This window comes from Hyla sarda, unplaced genomic scaffold (genome assembly GCF_029499605.1).
Source record: "Hyla sarda isolate aHylSar1 unplaced genomic scaffold, aHylSar1.hap1 scaffold_1935, whole genome shotgun sequence".
NCBI lineage: Eukaryota > Metazoa > Chordata > Amphibia > Anura > Hylidae > Hyla > Hyla sarda.
This window is the reverse complement of record NW_026608591.1, coordinates 1-13,717: the sequence shown is the minus strand read 5'-3', so window position 1 is coordinate 13,717 and position 13,717 is coordinate 1. Positions and strand designations below refer to the sequence as shown.

At 46.0% G+C, this 13,717-nt stretch overlaps 6 non-coding genes across 6 annotated transcripts; all 6 read left to right on the top strand.

The window, feature by feature from the left end:
* Positions 1–33: 33 nt before the first annotated feature.
* Positions 34–227, top strand: LOC130316538 (U2 spliceosomal RNA). The gene has a single exon (XR_008863847.1). It is a non-coding gene; the product is annotated as a U2 spliceosomal RNA (small nuclear RNA).
* Positions 228–2,310: 2,083 nt separating this feature from the next.
* On the top strand, positions 2,311–2,501 carry LOC130316542 (U2 spliceosomal RNA). The gene has a single exon (XR_008863850.1). It is a non-coding gene; the product is annotated as a U2 spliceosomal RNA (small nuclear RNA).
* Positions 2,502–4,590: 2,089 nt separating this feature from the next.
* LOC130316541 (U2 spliceosomal RNA) lies at positions 4,591–4,781 on the top strand. The gene has a single exon (XR_008863849.1). It is a non-coding gene; the product is annotated as a U2 spliceosomal RNA (small nuclear RNA).
* Positions 4,782–6,869: 2,088 nt separating this feature from the next.
* LOC130316539 (U2 spliceosomal RNA) lies at positions 6,870–7,060 on the top strand. The gene has a single exon (XR_008863848.1). It is a non-coding gene; the product is annotated as a U2 spliceosomal RNA (small nuclear RNA).
* A 2,084-nt stretch (positions 7,061–9,144) lies between these two features.
* LOC130316528 (U2 spliceosomal RNA) lies at positions 9,145–9,335 on the top strand. The gene has a single exon (XR_008863838.1). It is a non-coding gene; the product is annotated as a U2 spliceosomal RNA (small nuclear RNA).
* A 2,091-nt stretch (positions 9,336–11,426) lies between these two features.
* LOC130316516 (U2 spliceosomal RNA) lies at positions 11,427–11,617 on the top strand. Its single transcript, XR_008863827.1, has one exon. It is a non-coding gene; the product is annotated as a U2 spliceosomal RNA (small nuclear RNA).
* Positions 11,618–13,717: the final 2,100 nt, after the last annotated feature.

Sequence of the window (13,717 nt, the reverse complement as noted above, 5' to 3'; positions counted from 1 at the left end):
TGTTAAAACTTGAAACTTAAATAAAATAGGTGTGTACCTGTGAAGGTGCAGCCAAGTTAAAAAAAAAAAATAAATCTGTTCTTATCAGTTTAATATCTGATACGTCCCCTATCTGGGGACCATATATTAAATGGATTTTTGAGAACGGGGGCCGATTTCGAAGCTTGCTTCCGTCGCCCTATGCATTGACCCGATATGGCAGTATCTTCGGGTACAGTGCACCACCCCCTTACAGGGTTAAAAAGAAAGATTCCTACTTTCATTGCTACCTGCTTGCTGGCTAGCCAGCTAGCCAGCCCTGTGGGCCTTGCTGCTGCTGCAGCCAAAAAACAAAAGGTGGTGCTGCTGCTGCTTCTTCTGCTGCTTCTGCTTCTGCTTGTGTCTGGCCCCTGTTGGAGCGTCCAGGCACAGGACTTCTGCTGCTGCTGACTAAATGGCCTCCTTAATTGGATCATTTGAGTAGCCAGCACACCTGTGCAGGTAGGGCATGACATGATAGGCAGCTGCCTTGATAGCGGGTGGGTGCTGAATGTTCCTAATTGACAAAATAAGATTAATGCTTATGAAGAAATATAAAATCTCATCCCTTCCCCAATATCGCGCCACACCCCTACCCCTTAATTCCCTGGTTGAACGTGATGGACATATGTCTTTTTTCGACCGTACTAACTATGTAACTATGTAACATAACATGGGGGGGGGGGTCTCCTGGCTGTTCACACAGGTGTGTCATTGCTGTACATTGACCATGCATTGCTTCTGTGGTATTGCAAAGGCAAAGACAAATGCTTCCAGCCATCCATTGCACTAATGGATTGGTCATCAGCTGGCTGTCTATGTCCCGCATCAATATAGACCAAAGTACAGAGGGTTAGGCTATGCTATTGTGCACCTACCTGATGCATCAGAAGGTGCGAGGCCCTTGCTAAATTCTGTGCACAGACTTTGAGATCTATGCTTTAGACTGTATCTAAACCTGCTCCAACATGGACTGACATTCTGGCCTACTTTCAGCCGATGCGACTTGTCTGTCGCTGAACAGTCGCTTTTTATGTATTCAGCACCTATGTATAATGTTGTAAAAATGCTCTAGAAGCTAAAGTCGCAGAAATGTCACACATATTTGGCCTGCAACTTTCTGTGCGACAAATTCAGACAGGAAAAATCAGTATAAATCCTTAGAAAATTATCCCCCAGTGTCTCCATCTGCTGGCGGTATTGAATAAGCATTGCTGCACTGATGGGGTATGCATTAGACGAAAAAAAAGAAGAAAAAGAAGAATAATACGCCCAGAAAAGAGGCGAAAAGGAGAAAAACGTAAAAAAACGTGAAAAAAAAGTAAGAGGAAGAGAAGGGAAAAAAAGGTGGAAATGGGTTTAAAAGTGATTTCGGCGGAGAAATATATATATATATATATATATATATATATATATATATGCGCACACACACACATAGATATAAACGTATTCTCCGTTGAGATATTGCAGCCGCTGCTGTGTCCAGGCCCAGGAGCCTTAGCACTGTGCTGTGATGTCACTCAATACCACTGACATCACTAGGTGTAAACAACATCTCTCCTTTGCTGTGTATGTGACTATGGAGCTGTTTGGTGATGTCGTCTATTACGGCCTTCATAGAAGCAACAGGAGATTGTTGCATCCATCTTGAACCCTCAGAACTACAGTGCTATGATGTCACTCACTTCCACAGGCCTTGCAGAGTGTAAACAACAACAACCCAGCTTTGTTGTGTATGTAACCAAAGGGATTTGTGATGTCACCTAGAACCTTCACAGCAGCGACAGCTTTATGAGGAGCATCAGCACTGCTCTGCCTGAGCAGAACCATCACCGCCATAGGTTGTCAAATAACCCGGATTTAACCCACACAGGTAAGTCCAATGGGGTGCAGGCATGTCCTCTATGCTTACAGCTTCCCGTGGGTGTTGGTTTGATACCGTTTGGGGACAGCCAAGGAGGCATCTGCAGGCAACAAAGGTAGGTGTGTGCTTGTGAGTGTGTTTCCTATGCAGATCCTAAGCCCAGTGTCACATGCAAGTAGGAGGAGTAAGAAGGGTTCCTGGCAAATCCGGGTTATGGATTGCATTTAAAAAGGCCCCGTGGGAGTGCAATGGGCCCCTGTCTTGCTGCTTAGCAATAATGGTATGGGTTTAGGTTCTGCTGTGTGTACTGGTGGTTGACTGCCCCCCAGCCCAGAGTGTGCATGGAAAATTGTCTGGCAGCCTCCCTGACAGCAAGCAGTGATAGTGCCCATGAAGGGGACCTTGTTGGGCCCGCCCCTTTCACGGTTATCGCTTCTCGGCCTTTTGGCTAAGATCAAGTGTAGTATCTGTTCTTATCAGTTTAATATCTGATACGTCCCCTATCTGGGGACCATATATTAAATGGATTTTTGAGAACGGGGGCCGATTTCGAAGCTTGCTTCCGTCGCCCTATGCATTGACCCGATATGGCAGTATCTTCGGGTACAGTGCACCACCCCCTTACAGGGTTAAAAAGAAAGATTCCTACTTTCATTGCTACCTGCTTGCTGGCTAGCCAGCTAGCCAGCCCTGTGGGCCTTGCTGCTGCTGCAGCCAAAAAACAAAAGGTGGTGCTGCTGCTGCTTCTTCTGCTGCTTCTGCTTCTGCTTGTGTCTGGCCCCTGTTGGAGCGTCCAGGCACAGGACTTCTGCTGCTGCTGACTAAATGGCCTCCTTAATTGGATCATTTGAGTAGCCAGCACACCTGTGCAGGTAGGGCATGACATGATAGGCAGCTGCCTTGATAGCGGGTGGGTGCTGAATGTTCCTAATTGACAAAATAAGATTAATGCTTATGAAGAAATATAAAATCTCATCCCTTCCCCAATATCGCGCCACACCCCTACCCCTTAATTCCCTGGTTGAACGTGATGGACATATGTCTTTTTTCGACCGTACTAACTATGTAACTATGTAACATAACATGGGGGGGGGGGTCTCCTGGCTGTTCACACAGGTGTGTCATTGCTGTACATTGACCATGCATTGCTTCTGTGGTATTGCAAAGGCAAAGACAAATGCTTCCAGCCATCCATTGCACTAATGGATTGGTCATCAGCTGGCTGTCTATGTCCCGCATCAATATAGACCAAAGTACAGAGGGTTAGGCTATGCTATTGTGCACCTACCTGATGCATCAGAAGGTGCGAGGCCCTTGCTAAATTCTGTGCACAGACTTTGAGATCTATGCTTTAGACTGTATCTAAACCTGCTCCAACATGGACTGACATTCTGGCCTACTTTCAGCCGATGCGACTTGTCTGTCGCTGAACAGTCGCTTTTTATGTATTCAGCACCTATGTATAATGTTGTAAAAATGCTCTAGAAGCTAAAGTCGCAGAAATGTCACACATATTTGGCCTGCAACTTTCTGTGCGACAAATTCAGACAGGAAAAATCAGTATAAATCCTTAGAAAATTATCCCCCAGTGTCTCCATCTGCTGGCGGTATTGAATAAGCATTGCTGCACTGATGGGGTATGCATTAGACGAAAAAAAAGAAGAAAAAGAAGAATAATACGCCCAGAAAAGAGGCGAAAAGGAGAAAAACGTAAAAAAACGTGAAAAAAAAGTAAGAGGAAGAGAAGGGAAAAAAAGGTGGAAATGGGTTTAAAAGTGATTTCGGCGGAGAAATATATATATATATATATATATATATATATATATATATATATATGCGCACACACACACATAGATATAAACGTATTCTCCGTTGAGATATTGCAGCCGCTGCTGTGTCCAGGCCCAGGAGCCTTAGCACTGTGCTGTGATGTCACTCAATACCACTGACATCACTAGGTGTAAACAACATCTCTCCTTTGCTGTGTATGTGACTATGGAGCTGTTTGGTGATGTCGTCTATTACGGCCTTCATAGAAGCAACAGGAGATTGTTGCATCCATCTTGAACCCTCAGAACTACAGTGCTATGATGTCACTCACTTCCACAGGCCTTGCAGAGTGTAAACAACAACAACCCAGCTTTGTTGTGTATGTAACCAAAGGGATTTGTGATGTCACCTAGAACCTTCACAGCAGCGACAGCTTTATGAGGAGCATCAGCACTGCTCTGCCTGAGCAGAACCATCACCGCCATAGGTTGTCAAATAACCCGGATTTAACCCACACAGGTAAGTCCAATGGGGTGCAGGCATGTCCTCTATGCTTACAGCTTCCCGTGGGTGTTGGTTTGATACCGTTTGGGGACAGCCAAGGAGGCATCTGCAGGCAACAAAGGTAGGTGTGTGCTTGTGAGTGTGTTTCCTATGCAGATCCTAAGCCCAGTGTCACATGCAAGTAGGAGGAGTAAGAAGGGTTCCTGGCAAATCCGGGTTATGGATTGCATTTAAAAAGGCCCCGTGGGAGTGCAATGGGCCCCTGTCTTGCTGCTTAGCAATAATGGTATGGGTTTAGGTTCTGCTGTGTGTACTGGTGGTTGACTGCCCCCCAGCCCAGAGTGTGCATGGAAAATTGTCTGGCAGCCTCCCTGACAGCAAGCAGTGATAGTGCCCATGAAGGGGACCTTGTTGGGCCCGCCCCTTTCACGGTTATCGCTTCTCGGCCTTTTGGCTAAGATCAAGTGTAGTATCTGTTCTTATCAGTTTAATATCTGATACGTCCCCTATCTGGGGACCATATATTAAATGGATTTTTGAGAACGGGGGCCGATTTCGAAGCTTGCTTCCGTCGCCCTATGCATTGACCCGATATGGCAGTATCTTCGGGTACAGTGCACCACCCCCTTACAGGGTTAAAAAGAAAGATTCCTACTTTCATTGCTACCTGCTTGCTGGCTAGCCAGCTAGCCAGCCCTGTGGGCCTTGCTGCTGCTGCAGCCAAAAAACAAAAGGTGGTGCTGCTGCTGCTTCTTCTGCTGCTTCTGCTTCTGCTTGTGTCTGGCCCCTGTTGGAGCGTCCAGGCACAGGACTTCTGCTGCTGCTGACTAAATGGCCTCCTTAATTGGATCATTTGAGTAGCCAGCACACCTGTGCAGGTAGGGCATGACATGATAGGCAGCTGCCTTGATAGCGGGTGGGTGCTGAATGTTCCTAATTGACAAAATAAGATTAATGCTTATGAAGAAATATAAAATCTCATCCCTTCCCCAATATCGCGCCACACCCCTACCCCTTAATTCCCTGGTTGAACGTGATGGACATATGTCTTTTTTCGACCGTACTAACTATGTAACTATGTAACATAACATGGGGGGGGGGTCTCCTGGCTGTTCACACAGGTGTGTCATTGCTGTACATTGACCATGCATTGCTTCTGTGGTATTGCAAAGGCAAAGACAAATGCTTCCAGCCATCCATTGCACTAATGGATTGGTCATCAGCTGGCTGTCTATGTCCCGCATCAATATAGACCAAAGTACAGAGGGTTAGGCTATGCTATTGTGCACCTACCTGATGCATCAGAAGGTGCGAGGCCCTTGCTAAATTCTGTGCACAGACTTTGAGATCTATGCTTTAGACTGTATCTAAACCTGCTCCAACATGGACTGACATTCTGGCCTACTTTCAGCCGATGCGACTTGTCTGTCGCTGAACAGTCGCTTTTTATGTATTCAGCACCTATGTATAATGTTGTAAAAATGCTCTAGAAGCTAAAGTCGCAGAAATGTCACACATATTTGGCCTGCAACTTTCTGTGCGACAAATTCAGACAGGAAAAATCTGTATAAATCCTTAGAAAATTATCCCCCAGTGTCTCCATCTGCTGGCGGTATTGAATAAGCATTGCTGCACTGATGGGGTATGCATTAGACGAAAAAAAAGAAGAAAAAGAAGAATAATACGCCCAGAAAAGAGGCGAAAAGGAGAAAAACGTAAAAAAACGTGAAAAAAAAGTAAGAGGAAGAGAAGGGAAAAAAAGGTGGAAATGGGTTTAAAAGTGATTTCGGCGGAGAAATATATATATATATATATATATATATATATATATATATATATATGCGCACACACACACATAGATATAAACGTATTCTCCGTTGAGATATTGCAGCCGCTGCTGTGTCCAGGCCCAGGAGCCTTAGCACTGTGCTGTGATGTCACTCAATACCACTGACATCACTAGGTGTAAACAACATCTCTCCTTTGCTGTGTATGTGACTATGGAGCTGTTTGGTGATGTCGTCTATTACGGCCTTCATAGAAGCAACAGGAGATTGTTGCATCCATCTTGAACCCTCAGAACTACAGTGCTATGATGTCACTCACTTCCACAGGCCTTGCAGAGTGTAAACAACAACAACCCAGCTTTGTTGTGTATGTAACCAAAGGGATTTGTGATGTCACCTAGAACCTTCACAGCAGCGACAGCTTTATGAGGAGCATCAGCACTGCTCTGCCTGAGCAGAACCATCACCGCCATAGGTTGTCAAATAACCCGGATTTAACCCACACAGGTAAGTCCAATGGGGTGCAGGCATGTCCTCTATGCTTACAGCTTCCCGTGGGTGTTGGTTTGATACCGTTTGGGGACAGCCAAGGAGGCATCTGCAGGCAACAAAGGTAGGTGTGTGCTTGTGAGTGTGTTTCCTATGCAGATCCTAAGCCCAGTGTCACATGCAAGTAGGAGGAGTAAGAAGGGTTCCTGGCAAATCCGGGTTATGGATTGCATTTAAAAAGGCCCCGTGGGAGTGCAATGGGCCCCTGTCTTGCTGCTTAGCAATAATGGTATGGGTTTAGGTTCTGCTGTGTGTACTGGTGGTTGACTGCCCCCCAGCCCAGAGTGTGCATGGAAAATTGTCTGGCAGCCTCCCTGACAGCAAGCAGTGATAGTGCCCATGAAGGGGACCTTGTTGGGCCCGCCCCTTTCACGGTTATCGCTTCTCGGCCTTTTGGCTAAGATCAAGTGTAGTATCTGTTCTTATCAGTTTAATATCTGATACGTCCCCTATCTGGGGACCATATATTAAATGGATTTTTGAGAACGGGGGCCGATTTCGAAGCTTGCTTCCGTCGCCCTATGCATTGACCCGATATGGCAGTATCTTCGGGTACAGTGCACCACCCCCTTACAGGGTTAAAAAGAAAGATTCCTACTTTCATTGCTACCTGCTTGCTGGCTAGCCAGCTAGCCAGCCCTGTGGGCCTTGCTGCTGCTGCAGCCAAAAAACAAAAGGTGGTGCTGCTGCTGCTTCTTCTGCTGCTTCTGCTTCTGCTTGTGTCTGGCCCCTGTTGGAGCGTCCAGGCACAGGACTTCTGCTGCTGCTGACTAAATGGCCTCCTTAATTGGATCATTTGAGTAGCCAGCACACCTGTGCAGGTAGGGCATGACATGATAGGCAGCTGCCTTGATAGCGGGTGGGTGCTGAATGTTCCTAATTGACAAAATAAGATTAATGCTTATGAAGAAATATAAAATCTCATCCCTTCCCCAATATCGCGCCACACCCCTACCCCTTAATTCCCTGGTTGAACGTGATGGACATATGTCTTTTTTCGACCGTACTAACTATGTAACTATGTAACATAACATGGGGGGGGGGTCTCCTGGCTGTTCACACAGGTGTGTCATTGCTGTACATTGACCATGCATTGCTTCTGTGGTATTGCAAAGGCAAAGACAAATGCTTCCAGCCATCCATTGCACTAATGGATTGGTCATCAGCTGGCTGTCTATGTCCCGCATCAATATAGACCAAAGTACAGAGGGTTAGGCTATGCTATTGTGCACCTACCTGATGCATCAGAAGGTGCGAGGCCCTTGCTAAATTCTGTGCACAGACTTTGAGATCTATGCTTTAGACTGTATCTAAACCTGCTCCAACATGGACTGACATTCTGGCCTACTTTCAGCCGATGCGACTTGTCTGTCGCTGAACAGTCGCTTTTTATGTATTCAGCACCTATGTATAATGTTGTAAAAATGCTCTAGAAGCTAAAGTCGCAGAAATGTCACACATATTTGGCCTGCAACTTTCTGTGCGACAAATTCAGACAGGAAAAATCAGTATAAATCCTTAGAAAATTATCCCCCAGTGTCTCCATCTGCTGGCGGTATTGAATAAGCATTGCTGCACTGATGGGGTATGCATTAGACGAAAAAAAAGAAGAAAAAGAAGAATAATACGCCCAGAAAAGAGGCGAAAAGGAGAAAAACGTAAAAAAACGTGAAAAAAAAGTAAGAGGAAGAGAAGGGAAAAAAAGGTGGAAATGGGTTTAAAAGTGATTTCGGCGGAGAAATATATATATATATATATATATATATATATATATATATATGCGCACACACACACATAGATATAAACGTATTCTCCGTTGAGATATTGCAGCCGCTGCTGTGTCCAGGCCCAGGAGCCTTAGCACTGTGCTGTGATGTCACTCAATACCACTGACATCACTAGGTGTAAACAACATCTCTCCTTTGCTGTGTATGTGACTATGGAGCTGTTTGGTGATGTCGTCTATTACGGCCTTCATAGAAGCAACAGGAGATTGTTGCATCCATCTTGAACCCTCAGAACTACAGTGCTATGATGTCACTCACTTCCACAGGCCTTGCAGAGTGTAAACAACAACAACCCAGCTTTGTTGTGTATGTAACCAAAGGGATTTGTGATGTCACCTAGAACCTTCACAGCAGCGACAGCTTTATGAGGAGCATCAGCACTGCTCTGCCTGAGCAGAACCATCACCGCCATAGGTTGTCAAATAACCCGGATTTAACCCACACAGGTAAGTCCAATGGGGTGCAGGCATGTCCTCTATGCTTACAGCTTCCCGTGGGTGTTGGTTTGATACCGTTTGGGGACAGCCAAGGAGGCATCTGCAGGCAACAAAGGTAGGTGTGTGCTTGTGAGTGTGTTTCCTATGCAGATCCTAAGCCCAGTGTCACATGCAAGTAGGAGGAGTAAGAAGGGTTCCTGGCAAATCCGGGTTATGGATTGCATTTAAAAAGGCCCCGTGGGAGTGCAATGGGCCCCTGTCTTGCTGCTTAGCAATAATGGTATGGGTTTAGGTTCTGCTGTGTGTACTGGTGGTTGACTGCCCCCCAGCCCAGAGTGTGCATGGAAAATTGTCTGGCAGCCTCCCTGACAGCAAGCAGTGATAGTGCCCATGAAGGGGACCTTGTTGGGCCCGCCCCTTTCACGGTTATCGCTTCTCGGCCTTTTGGCTAAGATCAAGTGTAGTATCTGTTCTTATCAGTTTAATATCTGATACGTCCCCTATCTGGGGACCATATATTAAATGGATTTTTGAGAACGGGGGCCGATTTCGAAGCTTGCTTCCGTCGCCCTATGCATTGACCCGATATGGCAGTATCTTCGGGTACAGTGCACCACCCCCTTACAGGGTTAAAAAGAAAGATTCCTACTTTCATTGCTACCTGCTTGCTGGCTAGCCAGCTAGCCAGCCCTGTGGGCCTTGCTGCTGCTGCTGCAGCCAAAAAACAAAAGGTGGTGCTGCTGCTGCTTCTTCTGCTGCTTCTGCTTCTGCTTGTGTCTGGCCCCTGTTGGAGCGTCCAGGCACAGGACTTCTGCTGCTGCTGACTAAATGGCCTCCTTAATTGGATCATTTGAGTAGCCAGCACACCTGTGCAGGTAGGGCATGACATGATAGGCAGCTGCCTTGATAGCGGGTGGGTGCTGAATGTTCCTAATTGACAAAATAAGATTAATGCTTATGAAGAAATATAAAATCTCATCCCTTCCCCAATATCGCGCCACACCCCTACCCCTTAATTCCCTGGTTGAACGTGATGGACATATGTCTTTTTTCGACCGTACTAACTATGTAACTATGTAACATAACATGGGGGGGGGGTCTCCTGGCTGTTCACACAGGTGTGTCATTGCTGTACATTGACCATGCATTGCTTCTGTGGTATTGCAAAGGCAAAGACAAATGCTTCCAGCCATCCATTGCACTAATGGATTGGTCATCAGCTGGCTGTCTATGTCCCGCATCAATATAGACCAAAGTACAGAGGGTTAGGCTATGCTATTGTGCACCTACCTGATGCATCAGAAGGTGCGAGGCCCTTGCTAAATTCTGTGCACAGACTTTGAGATCTATGCTTTAGACTGTATCTAAACCTGCTCCAACATGGACTGACATTCTGGCCTACTTTCAGCCGATGCGACTTGTCTGTCGCTGAACAGTCGCTTTTTATGTATTCAGCACCTATGTATAATGTTGTAAAAATGCTCTAGAAGCTAAAGTCGCAGAAATGTCACACATATTTGGCCTGCAACTTTCTGTGCGACAAATTCAGACAGGAAAAATCAGTATAAATCCTTAGAAAATTATCCCCCAGTGTCTCCATCTGCTGGCGGTATTGAATAAGCATTGCTGCACTGATGGGGTATGCATTAGACGAAAAAAAAGAAGAAAAAGAAGAATAATACGCCCAGAAAAGAGGCGAAAAGGAGAAAAACGTAAAAAAACGTGAAAAAAAAGTAAGAGGAAGAGAAGGGAAAAAAAGGTGGAAATGGGTTTAAAAGTGATTTCGGCGGAGAAATATATATATATATATATATATATATATATATATATATATATATGCGCACACACACACATAGATATAAACGTATTCTCCGTTGAGATATTGCAGCCGCTGCTGTGTCCAGGCCCAGGAGCCTTAGCACTGTGCTGTGATGTCACTCAATACCACTGACATCACTAGGTGTAAACAACATCTCTCCTTTGCTGTGTATGTGACTATGGAGCTGTTTGGTGATGTCGTCTATTACGGCCTTCATAGAAGCAACAGGAGATTGTTGCATCCATCTTGAACCCTCAGAACTACAGTGCTATGATGTCACTCACTTCCACAGGCCTTGCAGAGTGTAAACAACAACAACCCAGCTTTGTTGTGTATGTAACCAAAGGGATTTGTGATGTCACCTAGAACCTTCACAGCAGCGACAGCTTTATGAGGAGCATCAGCACTGCTCTGCCTGAGCAGAACCATCACCGCCATAGGTTGTCAAATAACCCGGATTTAACCCACACAGGTAAGTCCAATGGGGTGCAGGCATGTCCTCTATGCTTACAGCTTCCCGTGGGTGTTGGTTTGATACCGTTTGGGGACAGCCAAGGAGGCATCTGCAGGCAACAAAGGTAGGTGTGTGCTTGTGAGTGTGTTTCCTATGCAGATCCTAAGCCCAGTGTCACATGCAAGTAGGAGGAGTAAGAAGGGTTCCTGGCAAATCCGGGTTATGGATTGCATTTAAAAAGGCCCCGTGGGAGTGCAATGGGCCCCTGTCTTGCTGCTTAGCAATAATGGTATGGGTTTAGGTTCTGCTGTGTGTACTGGTGGTTGACTGCCCCCCAGCCCAGAGTGTGCATGGAAAATTGTCTGGCAGCCTCCCTGACAGCAAGCAGTGATAGTGCCCATGAAGGGGACCTTGTTGGGCCCGCCCCTTTCACGGTTATCGCTTCTCGGCCTTTTGGCTAAGATCAAGTGTAGTATCTGTTCTTATCAGTTTAATATCTGATACGTCCCCTATCTGGGGACCATATATTAAATGGATTTTTGAGAACGGGGGCCGATTTCGAAGCTTGCTTCCGTCGCCCTATGCATTGACCCGATATGGCAGTATCTTCGGGTACAGTGCACCACCCCCTTACAGGGTTAAAAAGAAAGATTCCTACTTTCATTGCTACCTGCTTGCTGGCTAGCCAGCTAGCCAGCCCTGTGGGCCTTGCTGCTGCTGCAGCCAAAAAACAAAAGGTGGTGCTGCTGCTGCTTCTTCTGCTGCTTCTGCTTCTGCTTGTGTCTGGCCCCTGTTGGAGCGTCCAGGCACAGGACTTCTGCTGCTGCTGACTAAATGGCCTCCTTAATTGGATCATTTGAGTAGCCAGCACACCTGTGCAGGTAGGGCATGACATGATAGGCAGCTGCCTTGATAGCGGGTGGGTGCTGAATGTTCCTAATTGACAAAATAAGATTAATGCTTATGAAGAAATATAAAATCTCATCCCTTCCCCAATATCGCGCCACACCCCTACCCCTTAATTCCCTGGTTGAACGTGATGGACATATGTCTTTTTTCGACCGTACTAACTATGTAACTATGTAACATAACATGGGGGGGGGGTCTCCTGGCTGTTCACACAGGTGTGTCATTGCTGTACATTGACCATGCATTGCTTCTGTGGTATTGCAAAGGCAAAGACAAATGCTTCCAGCCATCCATTGCACTAATGGATTGGTCATCAGCTGGCTGTCTATGTCCCGCATCAATATAGACCAAAGTACAGAGGGTTAGGCTATGCTATTGTGCACCTACCTGATGCATCAGAAGGTGCGAGGCCCTTGCTAAATTCTGTGCACAGACTTTGAGATCTATGCTTTAGACTGTATCTAAACCTGCTCCAACATGGACTGACATTCTGGCCTACTTTCAGCCGATGCGACTTGTCTGTCGCTGAACAGTCGCTTTTTATGTATTCAGCACCTATGTATAATGTTGTAAAAATGCTCTAGAAGCTAAAGTCGCAGAAATGTCACACATATTTGGCCTGCAACTTTCTGTGCGACAAATTCAGACAGGAAAAATCAGTATAAATCCTTAGAAAATTATCCCCCAGTGTCTCCATCTGCTGGCGGTATTGAATAAGCATTGCTGCACTGATGGGGTATGCATTAGACGAAAAAAAAGAAGAAAAAGAAGAATAATACGCCCAGAAAAGAGGCGAAAAGGAGAAAAACGTAAAAAAACGTGAAAAAAAAGTAAGAGGAAGAGAAGGGAAAAAAAGGTGGAAATGGGTTTAAAAGTGATTTCGGCGGAGAAATATATATATATATATATATATATATATATATATATATATATATGCGCACACACACACATAGATATAAACGTATTCTCCGTTGAGATATTGCAGCCGCTGCTGTGTCCAGGCCCAGGAGCCTTAGCACTGTGCTGTGATGTCACTCAATACCACTGACATCACTAGGTGTAAACAACATCTCTCCTTTGCTGTGTATGTGACTATGGAGCTGTTTGGTGATGTCGTCTATTACGGCCTTCATAGAAGCAACAGGAGATTGTTGCATCCATCTTGAACCCTCAGAACTACAGTGCTATGATGTCACTCACTTCCACAGGCCTTGCAGAGTGTAAACAACAACAACCCAGCTTTGTTGTGTATGTAACCAAAGGGATTTGTGATGTCACCTAGAACCTTCACAGCAGCGACAGCTTTATGAGGAGCATCAGCACTGCTCTGCCTGAGCAGAACCATCACCGCCATAGGTTGTCAAATAACCCGGATTTAACCCACACAGGTAAGTCCAATGGGGTGCAGGCATGTCCTCTATGCTTACAGCTTCCCGTGGGTGTTGGTTTGATACCGTTTGGGGACAGCCAAGGAGGCATCTGCAGGCAACAAAGGTAGGTGTGTGCTTGTGAGTGTGTTTCCTATGCAGATCCTAAGCCCAGTGTCACATGCAAGTAGGAGGAGTAAGAAGGGTTCCTGGCAAATCCGGGTTATGGATTGCATTTAAAAAGGCCCCGTGGGAGTGCAATGGGCCCCTGTCTTGCTGCTTAGCAATAATGGTATGGGTTTAGGTTCTGCTGTGTGTACTGGTGGTTGACTGCCCCCCAGCCCAGAGTGTGCATGGAAAATTGTCTGGCAGCCTCCCTGACAGCAAGCAGTGATAGTGCCCATGAAGGGGACCTTGTTGGGCCCGCCCCTTTCACGGTTATCGCTTCTCGG